This window comes from Bubalus bubalis, chromosome X (genome assembly GCF_019923935.1).
Source record: "Bubalus bubalis isolate 160015118507 breed Murrah chromosome X, NDDB_SH_1, whole genome shotgun sequence".
Classification (NCBI taxonomy): domain Eukaryota; kingdom Metazoa; phylum Chordata; class Mammalia; order Artiodactyla; family Bovidae; genus Bubalus; species Bubalus bubalis.
Window position 1 is genome coordinate 21,742,805 of NC_059181.1, and position 15,430 is coordinate 21,758,234.

The 15,430-nt window shown below is 38.8% G+C and overlaps 1 long non-coding RNA gene across 1 annotated transcript; it reads right to left on the reverse strand.

Moving 5' to 3' along the window:
* Window positions 1-1,309: 1,309 nt before the first annotated feature.
* Window positions 1,310-3,763, reverse strand: LOC123332047. Its single transcript, XR_006548894.1, has 2 exons — window positions 3,504-3,763; window positions 1,310-1,536 (listed from the first exon to the last, which is right to left on the reverse strand). It is a non-coding gene; the product is annotated as an uncharacterized LOC123332047 (long non-coding RNA).
* Window positions 3,764-15,430: the final 11,667 nt, after the last annotated feature.

The following is a 15,430-nucleotide window of genomic DNA, read 5'->3' on the forward strand; positions in this document are numbered from 1 at the left end:
ACATGCCTAGAGCCTGTGCCCCACAACAAGAGAAGCCACTGCAGTGAGAAACCTGTGCACCACAATGAAGAGTAGCTCCCACTCGCTGAAACTAGAGAAAGCCTGTGTGGCCCAAAGAAGACCTCGACCCAGAGATCAAACCTGCATCTCTTACATCTCCTGCATGGGCAGGCAGGTTCTTTACCACTAGCACCACCTGGGAACCCCCAAAAAAGACCAATCACAGCCAAATAAATAAATAAAATCAATGTTAGAGAAAATTTACATTAAAAAATCTGAACATGACCATGCAGATAAGAAAATACAAACATAGATTAAAAATAAAACAGTTCAGTTCTATCAACTGAGATTTAAAAAAGGTCAAATTGAGAGGGAAACAAATCAACTGGGAAGATAGCTACATATTTCCTTCACCTAAAATACTTCCCTTGCTTCCATACCTTGGAAGCATGCCTACCTGTTCAAGTCTAAGTTTAAATCCTACTTCATCCATGTCTTCCCCAATCACTCCAATTCCTTTTCCCACCCAAGTGTGTAATGCTCAGTATCTCTGTAAAACATGCAAACGTCATTATTTTTGTTGTAGTCCATTGAATACCCTCCCCATGCCAAGTACAGTATTTATAAAGTTTACATACTATTGGGTTGGCCAAAAAATTCATTGGGTTTTTTGGTAAGAGTGTATGGAAAAACCAGAATGAACTTTCTGGCCAATTTAATATTTTATCAGATGGATCCTCGCATGTACACTCTTAGCCAGCTTTGAGTATCCCCATTTGACATCTAAGAGAACAGAGGTCCAGAGAGGTGAATTAGGACTGTAGATAAACTGAGAGAAGGTGTTAAACCCAGCTTAGCTACACTACAATGTCTAATGTGTTTCTACTAATATGCTGCCTATATTGTGTGTGCTTCTCATTTCCCCCAAGTAGACTTGAGAAGGAACTGAGTCTAATACCCCTTCCTTGTCCTTCTCTGTACCCCACCTCTAACATTATCTTGAATCACAAAGAGCACATAACATCATACATATGCTTGAGAAGAACTCAGGAGATAGGGAAGCCATGAGAAGATTCCCACAAGTATCCCAGATTGCTCCTGATGAATTACAAACATAACAGAAGGACATGTGGTTTATAAAAAAGTTACCAACAATTGTGCATCAGTCGTTCTCCATTTCCCTGTGCTGGTACCAATTTGTGACTTAGTTAAGCCTTTGGCTTTCTCACACAGTAATACAGAAAGCAAGTGATTGGGAAAATCGATCAAGAGCACAGGTTATCAAAGACATAAAGCAGATTAACACAGATACATATCTGTTTGCCTTTTATTAAAATAAATTGGAATGATTTATCTTCAAATGATAACAATACAAATGGAAACACTTGGCAGTTCCCTTGAATATATAATGAAGGATTACCCTCACACCCACATTTATATGCTGTAGTGAGCATAGCATTGAGAGAAGGCCAGGAAAGTGACAACTCCTTAATTAGTTAGCACTCGGTGACAAATTGGGGAAACTTGCTCTGGAATCTGTAGGGAGGGAGGAGATGGGAGACTGGTTTGAAAGTCTCTCTCTTCTTTATTATATGTTTCACAAAGCATACGTTTTTATTTCATTGTTAAAGTACAAACCCAGGGAAATAAGATTCACTAAGTACCATGCTAAAAACCAAATGAAGGGTTTTACTTCATTTCTTACCTGAATCAACACTACTTTACCTATCACGGCAGACCTGAAACCTCATTTATCCAATTTTTCTTGTGATAGGAGCAAAGCAATTAGAACCAGTACCAAATTTTACTCCTCAGCGCCCCTCACAGCTGTATATAAATAGTTTATGTAATTTTCCCTAAAACATTACCCTTTAAGCAGTTGCACCTCCTTCTAGAGCTATGACTCAAATTATTTATTAAATTACATCAAAATGCCATACAAAATTTAGTAATGATAGCTGTATGCAATAATTACATGCTACATTGCCTCCATTTGGAAACCATGGTAACCAATCAGTTACTTTTCAGCCTGCCGCCATAGCTTAGAGTGGCACAGAGGAGAAAAGGTACTCTAGCCATAATCACATACATTCCATCTTGAGATAACAGCAGAGGGGCTATTTATTTGTGATTAAGCTAATATACCATTTTAATTGCAGCCACAATTTACCCTGGGATTGATTTATACTTGCAATTATGAGAGGGCATGGGGAGAGAGAGATAAATACTACTAATAAAGATAATAATAAAGACATTTTAAAATACCAACTTTGGGGGACTTCCCTGGTGATCCAGTGGCTAAGACTGTGCTCCCAATGCAGGAGGCCTGGGTTCGATCCCTGGTCAGAGAACAAGACCCCACATGTCACAACTAAGAGTTCACATGCCTCAATTAAAGATCCCATGTACCACAACTAAGAACCACCACAAACAAATAAATAAAAAAAATTCAAAATAGCAATTGGTTTTCTTTTCTAGGAAGAGCTATAGCAATAAGGAACAAAAATACTTCTTTACCATCCTATGTGATTTTTAGGATGGTTAAGACTTGGAGAACATCCCCTCCAATGTCTTACTTGTAAAATTCTTCTCTGTATCTTCCCTGATGAGTCACCTGGCCGGCATGGGAATGTATGTGTGATGAGGGGCTCACTCTCCCTTTCATTGCTGTATGTTGCCATTGGTAGGAAGGTCCTCCAAAACCCATGAATCACAATCTGCCTTTGAACATCTGGCCTTTTCATCCTCATGGTCCCCATTTCATACCATCCTAGACCACACCTGGCTCACTCCTTCCTCACAATCTTTGCATCTACTCTTCCTTTTACCTGGAATGCTCTTCTATTAGCTCATCATATGGCTAGGGCCATGTTGTCACTCAGACTTTAGCTCAAAGGCCTTTCCTGACCACTTGATGCTTTCAAACTAAACTAGCTTCCCCCAAGTCTATTATCTGTAGATTACTTAAAAGTTTCTGAAATAATATCGGCAAACGTTTACTTAATGAATATTATCTGTACACTTAGTGAACTATGTACCACGTTATCACTGTATTGTTACCTCCTTTAGGACAGCCACTTTCTTTTTCTTACTCACACATAGTAATCTTTTATTTATTTATTTTGGCTGCACTATATGACATGCAGGATCTTAGTTCCCCAACCAGGGATCAAACCTGCACCCCCTGCAAGTGAAAGCTCAGAGTCTTAACCACTGAATCACCAGGGAAGTCCCCACAACAGGAATCTTAATGCCTAGCTCCTTACCAACACCCATGTGCAGTCTTTATTTATTTTAACAAATAAAAAATAGAATATATCTGCTCTTGTTGGTCTTATCCTACTTAATATTTTAATGATAGGCATATTTCAATGCCATATACACAGTAGGTGCTCAATAAATATTTGGTGAAACAAAAAATGGAAAAGACGAATCACTGAACTGTTAACATTCTTTTCTCCTAAAGACATTGCCCCAAAATACTTTTAAAAAAATGATCCTACCTTATCTAAGATGTCTCTCAAAGTTGTAATTTCATGATTTCTTCATTTCTTCTTAGGATCAGTTTCTAAAATCTCTCATTACTTAATTCTGCCTCCTGGACCTGCCAGTTTATTAGCACTCCATCTTAAAATCTGGCATACGGAAATTAGGATTTTTCAGATATTATCTAACCAGTGCAGACATGGTTACTTACAAATGTGATAAAATAAAAAAGAATAATAATGCCATCCCATGAGGTCCACTCAAGCCACTAGCCAACCAGCCAGCCTTCTCCCCAAATGATGTTACTTTTTTGTCTCTATAATGCTAACCTGAGGCAGGTGTGCTTCTCAAGTTTTACTGTGCAGACAGTTCCCCTCAGGATCCAGTTAAAATGCAAATTCTGATTATGATCCAGGAGGTCTATGCCAAACCTGGCACTAGGAGAAGTAAATTTGAATTGCAGTTCTAACATTTAGTAGTGGCATACAGATGAACAAATTAATTTGGTTTTTTATCTGTAAACTAGGAAAAAGTATAACTATATTGGAGAGATACTAATATAAGAGTTAAATAATATAATGAATGTAGTTGGCACTTAGTGGGGCTATAACAAATACTTTTTCAATCAATTGCCTTCTATCAATGGAAGTTGGAGGCTCACATTGAGATTATAAGCCAAAAAATAACTGACTTTTCGCCCCACAGAAATGGCTTCTAAGCCAAATTTCCTCTCATCCAGTATTTGTACAGTTGGGTTTTTTTGAACCTAAACACAGGACTTAACATTTATATCTATTAAACTTCATCTTGTTAGCTTTGGCCAGAGTTCCAGCCTGTCAAGATTGTTTTGAATTAAGATTCAGTTACTCAGTGTATTAGCTATTGCTCCAAGCTTTATGTCATCTGCAAATTTGATAAGTATGCCTTCTGTGTCATTATACATATCATTAAAATGTTGAGTAGGACAAGACCAAGAGCAGAAATATTGCACATTTTATTTGTTTTGAAATAAGGACTGTGCATGGGGTGGGGGTAGGAGCTGAAATGATTTGATAAACTGTAAATCCGTTTTGCTGAATATCATCCAATCTACACATTTCTCCATTTTTCTCTATAAATAGATGTCACAAAATATTTTTGAAATATATTAATTAAATCAAAATAAATTATATCTATGGACTTCTTTCCTTATCTTTCCACTTACAATTCAAAGTAAAAAGTGAAAAAATATGAATTTGCCATTTCTTAGTGTTAAGGAACCTATGCTATCTCTTAGTAATCATTATTTTGTTTACTAAGTGCTCAATAGCAATCTATTAACAATCTGGCAATTTCAACAAGCAAGAATTAGTTTTATAGTCATTGGTAGCATATGCATTCTGTGACTGGAGACTGTTAGACACAGTTTTTACACAATTCTCAGAAAGTTTCCATATATTTTTATTATATACAAACACCTGTTCCTATATCTTTGTAGGTAATTCATCTAGTTCTGAAAATAGATTCATTCATCTAAAGCAGCTCAGTATCCCTTATTCCTTAGATATCTTTTTGTTTACTTGCCTCTTAGTCATTTTCATCCTACTTGCTATGCTGTTAGTACCATGATACTTAAAATTAAAAAAAAAAAAACTAACACAGTATGTAAATATGGTTCTTGTTACTTCTATAATCCACTTTAATTTTGGAAATGATTTTTAAAAATCTAGACTGATAAGAGACCTCCCTGCATAGTCACCATAGTCTCTAGAGATGGCTGACTCTCCAGCAGTATACTGTGGATTCCTGTCCCTTGGCAATTATATTTCAACTCTGCTTTAAAATCACTGACAATGAGATAAAACCTTTCTCTTGCCTTTCTGAAAACACTTTAGGAATAAATAATATCTGCTTTATTTTTAAAAGTTCCTTCTATTTTGACACTGTAAAACACCATACCTTCCCCATACATATTCATATGAATTCATATATAATACATCAGCTCAGACAAATGCAGAGACTTCCTTGGTGGTCCACTGGCTAAGACTCTGCACTCCCAATGTAGGGGCCTAGGTTTGATCCCTGGTCAGGGAACTAGATTCCACATGCCACAATTAAGAGTTTGCATGCAAAACTAATACAATTATGTAAAGTTTAAAAATAAAATAAAATTAAAAAAAAAAAAAAGACTTTGCATGCCACAGCTAAGGCCCAGCATGGACAAACATATAATTTTTTTTAAATGGGTATCTTAATATGAATTATCCTGATGTGCCATCAAATCAAAGGAGACTGAAGCATCTTTCACACATATGTGCATGCACACACATTAACACACACAGAGATCATGCCGCTATCAGATTCCTTGCTTCTCCCCTGGTCTTCTCATCATTCCTTCATTGGCTCCTTTTTAAGAGCCTCTGTGGTAAACAAATACTCAAGGTGATATTGGCTTTTCCTGAAACCAGTGATAGACATGATAAGGGGCCTGGGATTAGCAAGTACTTCCAAGTTACAGGTTTCAAACACAATTTACATCAGCCTCAACAGACAACCAAGGAACCCAACACAGTCAGACATGTGTGTTGTCAGACATTATGTGTCTGTGTGCACACATGCATGTGTGGACGCACAGATGTGCAACATGGTTGAGTGAACTCTGTTTTGATATAGCAGGGCAACTAAAAAAATTAATTTCCTATGTGTTTTAACTGATTCATTTAATAGAAACATAATTATATGTAGATATGAACAGGGAAAGTGAAGTATTATCATGTGGGCTCAGGAAGGCTGATGACAAGCCAAAGGTCACATAGATAGTAGAAGGTGGAGCCCAGATGCTACTTAAAGGACTTCAAGTAGCTTGTGGATGTAAGACATGAGCACTAGAGACAGATCCACAGACAAGAGCAGAGGGCGATGGCACACGGAGTTTAGGGTGAGGTAGAGAAGTATATGGAAAATGCACTTTCATCTTTTCAAAGTATTTATATTCATGTTCACTATACCCCTTTTCTCCATAGAATCCTTCTTAGAAAGGTGTCCTGGGTGCTAAATTTTCCTTCTAACCTGTAGATGCCAAAGGTTTTAAGAAGTTTGGGAAGGACCTGAGCAAATGAGTTTGGATGACACGTAGCCAATAGCCATCCCAGCAAAAGAAATTCCAATCACATCACAGGAGTATCCCAGGACAAATCCTAGAGGTTTTGGCTACTGCTCTCTACTTGACACCAATGAAGGTAGGACTGGACATTAAAACTTCTCCACACATGCCTCAGAAGAGTCAAATGACTTCATCACCACACCTATCAAAAGAATTGCTGGTCTGTGCCATGTGGTTCTTGTTTTTGCCTTACTGATCTCCTGTGTGTGTATACATACAGATCCCTTTGGCAGAAGCTAGATCACGTAAGAAACATCATCTTCAAGAGAATTGGGAATGTAATCTTTAATATTCCCATCTTTGGGGCACTGGAAGACAACTAGAAGCAGATTGGGATGGTGTTTAAGCAGTCTGTTGTGTGATACACAAGCAGAGAACTACTGCCTAGATTCCCATTGTCCTTTTTAAGGAATTCAATTTACACTTCATGCAAACTAATGGGACTGCTCCTGTATGCACTCCCCAAGGAAAGATTTGATCAAAATTGGTGACATCTCAAGGTGTTTGTTCTCTTCTACTGATGTTACAGAGCAACGAATGTTCATTGTATACATCATCCATCTTGTCTTTCCTACAGCTTGTTTCAACCGCAATTAAGGGTTTGATAGTTTTTGGCTATGTTTCTCATGCTTATAAAAATTCTGGTGGTGTTCAAAGAACAGATGAACACACTTTCTAAGTGCACAGGAAAAGCAAAAACAAAACTTTTAGTTCCATAAAGCATCACACCAACTCTCCTTTATGGCCAGCATAAGCTGCTGCTGGCTTTACAAAACAATAACTGTATCTTTTCACTTCTCTCTCCTAAAAAATTATTTGCCCCTGTTCTCAAGGAGACAAATTTTCATTTTTCTCTGATTTTAAGGATTTATTAATCTCAGAAGTCAATTCCTAGAAGCAAAAGGATGTCAATGAAAGAAAACATGAAGTACAGATCTGGGAGATAAATGAGCAGAGGGAAACTCAAGGGTATTTTAAAGTTATTACTGATGCCTTCTCCAGCGTGGAAACCAAAAGTTTACAATTTCTAAATTAAGGCCTTGAGGTAACATTAAATATTGTAATTTTATCTGTACAACTGAAGAAGCCACATGTGGCTGAATCCTAATATGATCACTATAATGGCGGTTTATGCTTTAGGTGTCCCTGCCTAACGTCTCTTGGTGAATGGCATCATCCTAAAGCTATTTTTAACAACAAAAAATATGAGAATGTGGGCCAAAATACTTGTGTTGTACAGGCATATATGCATATGTCCTCAGAGATACTGGGTACCTCTGGGTAGAAAGCACTTGCTTGCCTTTTGAAAATGCACACAGCTAGCCAGTCCTCAAAAAAGAATAACTTGACCAATGCATTGCCCATTGGTTAATAGATACACAGTGAAAACACAAGACTTAAATCACATAGAAGACATTACTATCTATGCTTGCATATTACACAAGTCATTTTTTCCACAAATTACCTCTCCTTCACATTCAGTCAGTTCAGTTCAGTTGCTCAGTCGTGTCCAACTCTCTGTGACCCCGTGGACTATAGCACACCAGGTCTCCCTGTCCATCACCAACTCCAGGAGTTGACTCAAACTCATGTCCATTGAGTCGGTGATGCCATCCAACCATCTAATTCTCTGTTGTCCCCTTCTCCTGCCCTCAATCTTTCCCAGCATCAGGGTCTTTTCAAATGAGTCAGTTCTTCCCATCAGGTGGCCAAAGTACTGGAGTTTCAGCTTCAACATCAGTCCTCCAATGAACATTCAGGACTGATTTCCTTTAGGATGGACTGGATGGATCGCCTTGCAGTCCAAGGGACTCTCAAGAGTCCTCTCCAACACCACAGTTCAAAAGCATCGATTCTTCAGCACTCAGCTTTTTTTATAGTCCAACTCTCACATCCACACATGACCACTGGAAAAACCATAGCTTTGACTAGATGGACCTTTGTTGGCAAAGTAATGTCTCTACTTTTCAATATGCTACCTAAGTTGGTCATAACTTTTCTTCCAAGGAGTCAAGGTCTTTTAATTCTATGGCTGCAGTCACCATTTGCAGTGATTTTGGAGCTCAAAAAAATAAAGTCTGACACTGTTTCCACTGTTTCCCCATCTATTTGCCATGAAGTGATGGGACCAGATGCCATGATCTTCGTTTTCTGAATGTTGAGCTTTAAGCCAACTTATTCACTCTCCTCTTTCACTTTCATCAAGAGGCTTTTTAGTTCCTCTTCACTTTCTGCCATAAGGGTGGTATCATCTGCATATCTGAGGTTATTGATATTTCTCCTGGAAATCTTGATTCCAGCTTGTGCTTCATCCAGCCCAGCGTTTCTCATGATGTGCTCTGCATATAAGTTAAATAAGGAGGGTGACAATATACAGCCTTTTCCTATTTGGAACTCCTTTTCCTATTTGGAACTCCTTTTCCTATTTGGAACCAGTCTGTTGTTCCATGTCCAGTTCTAACTGTTGCTTCCTGACCTGCATATAGATTTCTCAAGAGCCAGGTCAGGTGGTCTGGTATTCCCATCTCTTTCAGAATTTTCTGCAGTTTCTGGTGATCCACACAGTCAAAGGGTTTGGCAGAGTCAATAAAGCAGAAATAGATGTTTTTCTGGAACTCTCTTGCTTTTTCCATGATCCAGCGGATGTTGGCAATTTGATCTCTGGTTCCTCTGCCTTTTCTAAAAACCAGCTTGAACACCTGGAAGTTTATGGTTCACGTATTTCTGAAGCCTGGCTTGGAGAATTTTGAGCATTACTTTACTAGTGTGTGAGATGAGTGCAACTGTGCAGTAGTTTGAGCATTCTTTGGCATTGCCTTTCTTTGGGATGGGAATGAAAACTGACCTTTTCAAGTCCTGTGGCCACTGCTGAGTTTTCCAAATTTGCTGGCATATTGAGTGTAGCACTTTCACAGCATCGTCTTTCAGGATTTCAAATAGCTCAACTGGAATTCCATCACCTCCACTAGCTTTGTTCGTAGTGATGCTTCCTAAGGCCCACTTGACTTCACATTCCAGGATGTCTGGTTCTAGATGAGTGATTACACCATTGTGATTATCTGGGTCGTGAAGATCTGTTTTGTACAGTTCTACTGTGTATTCTTGCCACCTCTTCTTAATATCTTCTGCTTTGGTTAGGTCCATACATTTCTGTCCTTTATTGAGCCCATCTTTGCATGAAATATTCCCTTGGTATCTCTAATTTTCTTGAAGAGATCTCTTCACATTAGATTCCTTATAAATTTGTTATGCTACATACTATTCTGTCAATTAATTTCATTTGAACAAATGCTACTCAAGGAAGACATATGAGCCAGATCAGTAGGTTTCCACTTAAATGTATCACCAGGAGGGCCTGTTAAAGTCCAGAATGCTGAGCTTCACCCCTGGAGTTTCTGATTTAGTGTGTCTAGGGTGGAGCCCAAGAACTTGCATTTCTAACAAATATCCAGGTGATGCTGTTGTTGCTGACCTGAGGACCTCAGTTTGAGAACCACTACTCTAGCAATGCTAGTGGGTTAGATCAGCAGTTCTCAACTCTGGATGCACATTTGAATCATCTCGAGACCTTTCAAAAACGAAATTTTGGGTTCCATCACAGAAAATAAATTATAATATTAGGGAAGAGCTCACTAGAATCCCCACTTGTAGTTTTTAATGCTTTTCTGGTGATTCAAGGATAAATCCAGAGTTGAAAACAAAAGTTTTAGATAAATGCCAATTAATTTCAGCTAAAGGGTTTCTTAAAGAAGCAAATACATTTGACCCACATTCAGTAATTCTTCCTAGGGCGTGTGACCTTACATTTGCAGATGATAATACATGGTTAATCTGTGGAAATTACTTTCCTGGGCCTAAAGGAAAGAATGGAAAATAAAGAAATAAAACATTGTTCTCATCCCACAGTCATGGATTTTTGCAGCTTGGGTTATGTTCAAATAACAGCACCACATGAAGTGAGCTTGAGCAACACAGAAAGCAGAGAAGATGATATCTTCTGGAAAACGATGTTAGAGAACCAAAAGAACTAACTACAGTGATCATAAAACAGTGATACTTAAGGTGTAGATGCAGAGTTTGAACAAAAATTTTTTTAAAAAAATGTTAGAAACAACCAGTGATGTCTTTCTGGGGGAGATGGCCTTTGAACTGGCCTTCATACAATAACTAGGTATTCATCAAATAATTCAAGAGTAAAAAGTCCCTTTAGGCAGAAGAAACCACAGAGATGAAGAAATGCTAGTAAGAAAGTAAAAGGTAACTTGTGAGGATATGAAGGTGAAAGGTAATACACTAGAAGATTATGGAGCCTTTAACATCAGGATAAGGGCATTTTCCTTTTATTTAGAAAAGTTTCTAAATACTGTCTCTTCCAGTATTAGAAACCTGCTTATTTCTCCTCACCCCTCTTCATCCTTTCCTCCTATTCAAAGAGACCTTTAAACTTTAAAAGATGAGTCCAAATGATGGCCTAATATCTGTACTGCTAGTCCTCATTTGAAATTACAGAACTTTACAGTCATAGTTTATTTTGGGGGCTCCAAAATTACTGCAGATGGTGACTGCAGCCATGAAATAAAAAGACACTTACTCCTTGGAAGGAAAGTTATGACCAACCTAGACAGCATATTCAAAAGCAGAGACATTACTTTGCCAACAAAGGTCCATCTAGTCAAGGCTATGGTTTTTCCAGTAGTCATGTATGGATGTGAGAGTTGGACTATAAAGAAAGCTGAGCACCAAAGAATCGATGCTTTTGAACTGTGGTGTTGAAGAAGACTCTTGAGAGTCCCTTGAACTGCAAGGAGATCCAACCAGTCCATCCTAAATGAAATCAGTCTTGGGCGTTCATTGGAAGGACTGATGTTGAAGCTGAAAAACCAATACTTTGGCCACCTGATGCAAACAGCTGACTCATTGGAAAATACCCTGATGCTGGGAAAGATTGAAGGCAGGAGGAGAAGGGGACGACAGAGGATAAGATGGTTGGATTGCATCACCGACTCAATGGACATGAGTTTGACTCAACTCCTGGAGTTGGTGATGGACAGGGAGGCCTGGTGTGCTGCAGTCCATGGGGTCGCAAAGAGTGGAACACGACTGAGTGACTAAACTGAACCGTTACAGATGACCATGGGCAGTTAGAGATCCTGAAGAAATAAATTATCTGTCAAATGAACTGAGTATTTCAATTATCTAGTGGTGTGTAGCAAGCATCCCAACATTAGTTGGCTTACAAAAACAACTTATCTTGCATGATTCTGTGAACTGACCAGGCATTTCTTTAGCTTCAGATGATGTTGGCTGAGAGACATGGAGCTAAAAATGGCTGCAATCACATGGCCACCTGCCAGATGGTTGTAAAGCCTGCACTTTCAGCTGGATGATTTACTTCTCCTCCAGACAGGATTCTCCACAGAGCTACTTGGGCTTTTTCACAATATGGCATATGCGTTTTAAGTAGGAACATTCCCAAAGGTTAATGAGGAAGCTGCAGATCTCTTAAAGTTCATCCTTGGATGTTACACAATATCACTTCAGTTGTGTTCCATTCCAAACAAGTTAGAGGGATAGACCAGACTCAAATAGAGGGAAAATAAAGTCTACCTGTTGGTGGAGTGGCAAGATCACATTGCAAAAGAGTTGATGAGATAGGAGATAGAGCTGAGGCCATCTTTGAAAATATCATCTACCACACTTATTACACAAGTCTATATACTAACCCACACACAGAGACATCAAGGCTCAACAGTAAATGTGATGAAAAACTTATACAAAACAATACAACCTTTATATGCTGTCTTAAAAACTAATAAGAAATTTAAAATTTGACTGAGAAAATAAAGATCTACCCTGATATTCATCAAGATGGAATAGCAGATACAGATAAAACCAGCTGCAAAGGTAGCAGCTAAATAGTAGATCCTAAATCATAACAAATTCCAAGTAGATTTGAGTTTTAATGAATAAATGTGGTATCTATACTTTTTGTGAACACCTTTATTCTTCAACTTGATTATGGTACTGATGGTGATAGTAGATGGATCAGAAGTAGAAGCAAAAAGAAAAACATCATTTACTGAATTCTTCTCTACTGGAACTGCTGCTGCTGCTGCTGCTGCTGCTGCTAAGTTGCTTCAGTCGTGTCCGACTCTGTGCAGCCCCATAGACGGCAGCCCACTAGGCTCCTCTCTCCCTGGGATTCTCCAGGCAAGAACACTGGAGTGAAGACATCACCTAATCCTCATCCAACATTTAATTCTCACAACCATCCTATGAGAAAAGTACTACCATCTAAATTTTGCAAAGACAAAAGGGAAGCTTGAAGAAATTATATATTTTCCCAAAGGGACACTGCAAGTTGGAAAGACAGGGTTCCAATTCAGGGTTTGACAATTTTTTTTTCTATAGAAGGCCAGAAAATAAACATTTTTGGCTGTGTGGGTCACATGGTCTCTGTTGCTGTTATTAACCTCTGTGGTTTTATCACAGAAGCAGCCATAGGGCTTCCCTGATGGCTCAGTGGTAAAGAATTTGCTTGCCAATGCAGGAGACAGGGGTTCAATCCCTGGTTCGAGAAGATCCCACAAGCCGTGGAGCAACTAAGTCTGTACCCCACAAATATTGAGTCTGCTCTCTAGAGCCCTGGAGCCACAACTACTGAAGCCTCACCCTACAACAAGAAGTCACTGCAATGAGAATCTCATGCACAGCAATGAAGAGTAGAGCACTCTTGCCAAAACTAGAGAAAAGCCCACACAGCAATGAAGACTCAGCAGAGACAAAAGTAAATAAATAGAAATTATTTTTTTATTTTTTTTTATTTTTAAACTTTACAAAATTGTATTAGTTTTGCCAAATATCAAAATGAATCCGCCACAGGTATACATGTGTTCCCCATCCTGAACCCTCCTCCCTCCTCCCTCCCCATACCATCCCTCTGGGTCGTCCCAGTGCACTAGCCCCAAGCATCCAGTATCGTGCATTGAACCTGGACTGGCAACTCGTTTCATACATGATATTTTACATGTTTCAGTCAGAAAACTCTTGCCTGGAGGCCAAATTTGGCCCACTATCTGTTTCTGTAAATGACTTTTTTTTTAAACAACTATGCTCACTAGTTGTTATGCTCTCTCTATGGGTGAGACACTATGTAAACTAGTGAGCATAGTTGTTTAAAAAAAAAAAGTCATTTACAGAAAGAGATAGTGGGCCAAATTTGGCCTCCAGGCAAGAGTTTTCTGATCCTTGTTATTACTGAAGACTGATCTAAACTTCTTGACTCAGATTTTATGAAAAAAAAAAAGTCTCTATATCTTTACAGCTGATGCAACATCTAGCACAGACTCATGTGTTCACATGTACTCAATAAATATATTTGTTGGAATGACCAATAAATAATTCGACTATGTGAGTGTCTATTATTTCCTAGGCATTATTATAAGCACTTGTTGTATATCACTGAACAAAATATAGAAATTCTGGTCTATGAGTGGTTTAAAAATCTATAAAGTGCCCAAATTGTACAGTGTGTCTGTATTCTACTGCTGCCATAACAAATTACCACAAACACAGTGGCCTAAAACAACAAATTTATTATCTTACTATTCTGTAGGTCAGAAGTCCAACATGAGTCTCATCAGACTAAAACGAAGCCCTTGGCAGACCTGTGTTACTTTCTAGAGGATCTGTTTTCTAGCTGATGATGATTCTTGGCACAATGCAATCCCTTAAACACAGATCCCCACATCTCAGAATGAGCAAACTTCACTGAGTCATTCTCCTGCTGCCATTTTTCTTTCTGACTACACCCAAATGTAGTGAGGGGGTTCTCTGATTTTAAGGACTCACCTGATCAGATTCAGCCCACCTAGATAAATCAGGACAATCTCCTTATCTTAATCACATCTTCAAAGTCCCTTCTGCCATGTAAGGTAAAATATTCACAGATTCTGGAGATTAGGACCTGAACATCTTTAAGTAACCATTACCTGTCTACTACAAATATCATCACATAATTTTATACTCAATCTGATTAATTTGATTTTTGCCAGTGGACAATATTTCCAGTGAGCTGATACATAATACAAATGCTATTGACATGTGTGGTAATCCATTTATATTGAATACAACAAATTATACCTTCTCTAGCTTTGCCCAAACCTGATAGATTTAGGCCTAATGATTGAGTCAGTCCTAAATGAGATCAGAGTGTTTCAAAAATTCTTACCTAACATTAAAAACATTAAAAGCAAGGTATTTTTTTACCCTAAGCCTGACACATCGGGTAGGTTTGTTCCATTTTGAACACATACATTGCCCTGGGTCCTGCCTAAAAATAGGATTCCTACATGTCCCTGACCGTGACATGTTAGCCCAGGCCATTTGACTAGGACTCTGCTTTGGTTTCGGAGGAGGCAAAGGCACCCCACTCCAGTACTCTTGCCTGGAAAATCCCATGGACAGAGGAGCCTGGTGGGCTGCAGTCCATGGGGTCGCTAGGAGTCGGACACAACTGAGTGACTTCACTTTCACTTTTCACTTTCATGCACTGGAGAAGGAAATGGCAACCCACTCCAGTGTTCTTGCCTGGAGAATCCCAGGGATGGGGGAGCCTGGTGGGCTGCCATCTATGGGGTCGCACAGAGTCGGACACGACTGAAGCGACTTAGCAGCAGCAGCTGCTTTGGTTTTCTGATTTACCTTTCAATCCCATTCATTGATTAGAATGTTAACTGAAACATTAGATAGAATAAAGCTGACATCTTCCTTGACCCTTGCCAATCTATCCAACTGTGCTTA